Here is a 6,109-nt window from a genome sequence, read left to right on the forward strand (position 1 = left end):
ACATTATATACATATACATACTGTAATATAACATACTGTATATATTTGACATTTTTAATATTGCACCTTATTTATACTGCACTGGTTCATACTTTATACTGTACCATTTCATACTACTAAATGTTGCTGCTATTACCCATACATGTCCCCTTATCCCATGCCATGTCACTTAAGATTGTCAGCTATGTCACTTTTGTATACAAGTTGTATATACTTCTTATTGTATTGTATTGTATTCTATCTATCTATCTATCTATCTATCTATCTATCTATCTATCTATCTATCTGATATTTAACAGCAATCTTAATGACATGTAATAAGTCTTCCCTGCGGCACTGAAGCACCCTTCGTGTCAGCGGTCTGTTTCGGCTGAACTGGCTTCCCAACCAGCGTGCCATCCAAAGACACCACAATTTGAAATGAAGCGGCCTCCGAACGCCAGCATCAAATCAGTGAGTCCTGCAGACTCACAGCTTTTCATCCCGTCCTCATCATGGAATCAAACACAAACCTTTTCCAACCGCACTAACAAGCTGGAGCGCACACCCTCAGGCCTGACCCAATGCCTTTAGGATGATTGAAGCCGTGAGAGGTGGCCTCCGCCATGTCTCCAAGCACAGAGAAAACCCAAAAGCCTTATCCTATTTAACCACATATACGGTCATGTGTGTTGTGCCACGAGCAGACATGCAAAACGGAGGGCGATTTTCCGTTAGAGAGCGAGAAATTATTGCTAAAGAAGTGGTGGGAAGGATGACAGTCAGCGGGGAGAGGGAGATGTGGCGGTTTGGGGCCCATCTGGTTCTTGGTAAGTCAATGAAGGGAGGAAGAAAAGCTGAGCAGATACACTGAGCATTAGCGGTTAACCAACTACTAATGAGGGAAGAAGAAAAACATTGAACTCAGATGAATTCGTTCAGCATACAGCGGTGTACAATGTCCTTACTGGGTTTCAGGGAGAGGTGGCCAACACTCACGTAAGCCTCATGTGTAATAACCACAGGGATAAAAGAAGCAGGCCTGTTTCTAATCTATCTGTGCGTGTGCTTTTAACTCCATCCTCAGAGTATAGGAATCTGTTTTAACGCATGTATCCAATGCATGTACACCTTTGATACAGCAAATGTCCGGGCACTCAGCTCTGGCATGTAAAGCTTGATCCTCCTGCCAGGGTTTGAGGCTTGAGGGTTTTTCATTCCTCTGATCGCCTCTCTTCCCTCACACACCCCCTCCAGATTCCCCCTCAAAGCTCTGGAATAAATCCTGGGAAATGAGAGGGCCTCCTGCCCCCTCGCTGCTACTCATTCCCAGGTGTGCAAATCCCAGGTCACCCCCGGATCAGACGGTTACTCTGCCAAGGTGCTAGAAAGAGGAATAATAAATGACGGCAGATGAGGGGTAGAGTGGGATGGGAAGTGAGGAGCAAGAGGAAGGTGAGAAGTGGAGAAAGAAAAAGAAAGCAGATGAAATAAAAGAGAGATGGAGGAGAGGGTTTGGTTTTGGGAATGTGAGCCATGCTGAAACCATTCAACTCAAATCAGCACCATGTGTCCTCCACAGCCTTATTATCCCATAAATGAACTTTATTGAGGCAACAAAGTGCTTTGGAGCTCTGCAAAAACATTAAAGGGGCCTCGCCTGTCTCGGCCCGGAGCCAAGAGTGGTCCGAGTCCTCAGGGGACTAATGAAAAAAAGAGGGGGCCCCCGGCCTCGTGTTCACTGCCCCCAGTGCAGCCTCACTAGCTGGCTGGCCTGCTCTGCCTGAGTAATGGCCTATTAGAGGGAGAGAAATAGTTAGCAATTACACCAGGGAGACAAATATGGCACAGACCTCCTGACTGACCTGACCTGTGGAATTAACCAGGAAGGAAGGATGACAGACGAAAGGTAAAACAGCAGGAAGGAAGGAGGAAGGAAGGAAGGAAGAAACATGATACGACAGGACAGCAGGACAGGACTCCTGAGCAAAGAGAGCAGCTGCAGCAGTGGTGTACTTTTTGGTGATTTGATTACTTGCAAATTTTGGCAAGAATTTGCACCACTGAGTTATAACATCAGCTGAGTCCTGCATTTCTGGGTGCAAAATATAATGACACTGGCATCAAGTGTGTGCTGTGTGCAAGGTATTTAAAGGACACATCACAGCTTTACATGACCAGGTATGTTCACAGGTCCTGGGTACCACATATATGTTAAAAAAAAGTAGTATAAAGCTTTTGTGGTTCCAGATTAGGGCAGCAAATTTAAAGATATAATCTCAAAGACTATCGTTGTCACTGTCTATCACAATGGTGATTGAGCCTGTGGTCCACTGATGAAAGCCTTTACATTTGCAGTATTATGTCTGCGCCCAGTTGGTGACGTGTTTTCCATCACCCAGCAGTGGTTGGTCTGTCAGAGAGGGTAGGCGGAGCTAAGCGGCTGCTTTTCTGGTCTCTGCAAGTGTTGCGAGTAAACAGTAATCTACTATGGCTGAACAAACAAAGAAAAGATGGATGACTACAGATACAACTTCAACAATAAGTGAAAATCCAAAGAAAAAGAAACAAATTCGACGCTCAGATGAAGGCAAACAGTCTAAAAAGGAAAGCGACCGTCAGCGAGGAAAATCAAGAGTAACAAACAGAGCCAACCGTGGACGTCACACATGCAACACTGTCTGGATATCTGGGAAGTGTGCTCCTGCACGTAACGTTTTGGTGCCACTTTAAATATCAAACTGGCTCTTTCATTGTTACATTGTGTGTATATGAAGTGGAGGGTGGTACTCGGTGTGTAATTTGGTGTGGTACTTGATGGTAAACGGTCTGAAAGTGTGGGAACGTCTGGTGTAAATGATGCAAAACAGCAGCAAAATAAAGGAACTGTGAGTCAAAGCTCTTGTGCACACTTCAGTCGTTAATTCATTTATGGCACGTCATACTTTCACTGCGGTGTAGAACAAAGTTATCACACAGATTCCTCATATCCTGCAGGCCTGCTCCAAAAAGAAGCTGCATGAAGTGGGATCAACAGTTAGCAGTGATGTCACTCGTGGCAGCTTCGGCTCCGTCTGAGGACGACAAGTTTGAAAATGAAGAAAATCTGTTGGTGCTGCGTTTAAGAGAAGTCAGCTTCCAGACCTCTGTAGCTCGCTCCTCATCCCAGCTTGAGGCTTGTCTCTACAGTACATTAGCCACTACTAGCGTAACTCACCATAATATACGACAGAATTATTAGTGGTCAAGTTGCATTGTGGGTAATAGGGCCGTCAGGTTTGGCAGAGAGCGGGGAATGTGTGGAATAAGAAAGACAATCGTCTGGTTCTGCTGCATCAATTTTGATCCTTTTTCTGTTCAGCCTCCCAGCATGAGCTACAGACAGGAATGCAGTGTGAAATCTGTGGAGGGCTGCAAAGTTTGGAGGCACAAAAGAGCCGTAACAGAACATTTTCAGCCCTCAAACAGGTTCATCTGGTCATGCAGAAGAGGAAGGGGACAGATCATAATCATCAAAGTGGGAACAAAGAAGAAAAGAGGTTAATAAAGCTACATCACATGTCTCTTAGTCATAACAAACAGTAAGAAGAAGACCTCTGTGTTTCTGAAGGGCTAACAATGCGCAGCAGCTCCTCCAGGGAGCTTCAGAGGTGGCACACTGCTGTGTGAGATAACAAATGTTCGTGACAGCTCAGAGGACTGGGAGCGAAGATGTGGGCGTGTATCTGATGTGTATATAACCACCCGCCTGCTTCCTCGGCCAGTGTGCCCTTCATGAGGCATGCGGTGGACGGCCGGGGCTTACTCCAACATAAATAAAGTCTCTGATCCTTCTCAGGATGACGAATTCTATGAAGACGGGGTTCTTTGCGGCCGGGAAAGGGGTTACAATGGTAAACCGAAAGGCCGCAAGTGGATGTATGGGACTGATTAGGAGCCTGGAAATGAGATTAAAGAGAGATCGAGCAACAGATTGAATTGTATTTGCCATAATTGCTGAGAACAGCTTATTCAGTGCAGACCGCAAGAAAGAGACTCATAAAACCGAGGAAGGAGGAGGAGAAGAGAGGAGGGACCGCTGCCACTTAAAACAAGAAATCAAACCCAGGACGGGCCTTGTATCAATTAGAGGGTGTGTGCGTGCTGTGTGTTTGTGTGTGTGAACAGAGGATGGGTTAACAGATGGATTAGCACACACTCATAACCTCAGAGTTCTGCTTGACGCTTGTTTTAATGATCTTTTCTTTATTATGAGTCATCTTGATTATGCTCAGAAGCAAAGGCCAATTCAGCCACATTATACTTAAATGGAAAATTCCCCCTCAGCTCAGTGTCTGTGCATGCCATGAATTTATCTGAAAGGAGATAACTGAAATAGCCGTGACCCCAGTTCCCTGCATCCCGCTCAGAAGAGCTCTAATGAAAAATAAATCTAGTGAAGAGAAAAAGAGCAACAGACAAATCAATAGAGGCACGGGCTCAAAGATAAAAGTGAGCGCTGTGTGCCAAAGAGCTACTCGCTCTCATTCCTGGGTTGATTGTACTTAAAGTGAAACCACATGAACCGAGCTCAAACCACAAGGGAAGTAACAGTGTGTGGAGCTAAAGCACACATATATGGACCGACTTAGAGCCCCCCGAAAACTTTTCTCTGTAACATTAATTATTCATGACCCAATGAGAAACATTAAAGTTCAGGAAAACAAAGGAAAGGTTCAGACTGTGTGGGTGTCGTTTGAGCAGATTTGATGGATGGTGGTCTGGCACCAGAAGAAAAACCAACCCAACCACAGTCATCCAAATATAATAAAGATAATTGTCAAATCCTGACTGGTGCACTGAAGTTTGTGTTATCACATTTCTCCCCCTCAAACTAAAGAAAAACAGACACAAACACAAACTGTTCTTACAGAGGTACTTTGAGCTACATGCTAACATCCTCTCAATGACAATGCTGACATGCTGATGTTTAACATAAGGAAGTAAGTATAGATCAAGCTGATCAGAATACCTGGATTTGTTTGAAGGAAAAGCAGAGGATCATCACAGCCATTAATAAATCCCTTACTCGACATTCGTCGGCCTTTATAACATCTATGCTGAACTGGACTTAGTTTGTGTGCTCTAAATACGTGGAATTGTTTACAAAACACTCTGAAGCTTGAAAATCTAATTTCTCTTTGACAAATCAAGGCCATGACCTCAAACCACTTTATGTCAGTGTTACAATGTTACAATTTTATTTAGCAGACGCTTTTTTCCAAAGCGACGTACATCTGAGAGTTAATACAACACAAGCAACGAGCAAGACAGGAGGGAACACAGTCAGTAAGTGCCAACAAACAGCTTCAAGTGCGATCGGACGCTGGTGCCAACAGGCCGTGTATAACATCAACAAGATCAATATAGTCATCATCATCATCATGAAAATCCTAGTCAGCATAAACTACATCCTTGATGTCATCATCATCAACAGCATCAATATCATTAAGGTCAGAGGTCATAAAGAGCTGGGTCTTTAGCTTCTTCTTAAAGGTGAAAGGGACTCTGCGGACCGAATGGAGTTTGGTAACTTGCTCCACCACCTGGGGACGACTGAGGAGAAGAGTCTGGTTAGCGACTTAGGGCCCTGTAGTGATGGGCGCACCAGGCGCCTTTCATTGGCAGACTGTAGTGGGCGGGACGAAGTGGAGACCTGGATGAGGGCGTTCAGGTAGGCAGGAGCCGCTTTTGTTGCCGTTTTGTAAGCAAGCAACTGGGTTTGATGCATGTGTAGAATTTGATGCGAGCGGCGACTGGGAGCCAGTGTGAAATTGTTCAAATCAATATTGTCTCTTTTGGTTGTTTTAATTGTGTCATTTTCCATATCTTGACATCACTGCAAAGGAGGGAACCTCAATACTTTTCAAGGCTTAAATAAAGGTATATTAAAGGTCAACATGAATTAAAATACATTCTCTGGGGAACATGAATTTAAACACCAATACAAGGATGTATCTGAAATCGTTCCCTTATTCACCCTTCTTGCTATTTTAATGAGTTGAAAGTAGAGGACTGTGCAGTGAGCTCATCTGCAAAATAATGATATAAACAATGTCAGACACTGCTCAGGCCTGTTGCTCTGCACTCT

The sequence above is a fragment of the Semicossyphus pulcher genome, unplaced genomic scaffold (assembly GCF_022749685.1).
Source record: "Semicossyphus pulcher isolate SPU_LCO1_2020_fin unplaced genomic scaffold, fSemPul1.0.p SCAF_1, whole genome shotgun sequence".
Classification (NCBI taxonomy): domain Eukaryota; kingdom Metazoa; phylum Chordata; class Actinopteri; order Labriformes; family Labridae; genus Semicossyphus; species Semicossyphus pulcher.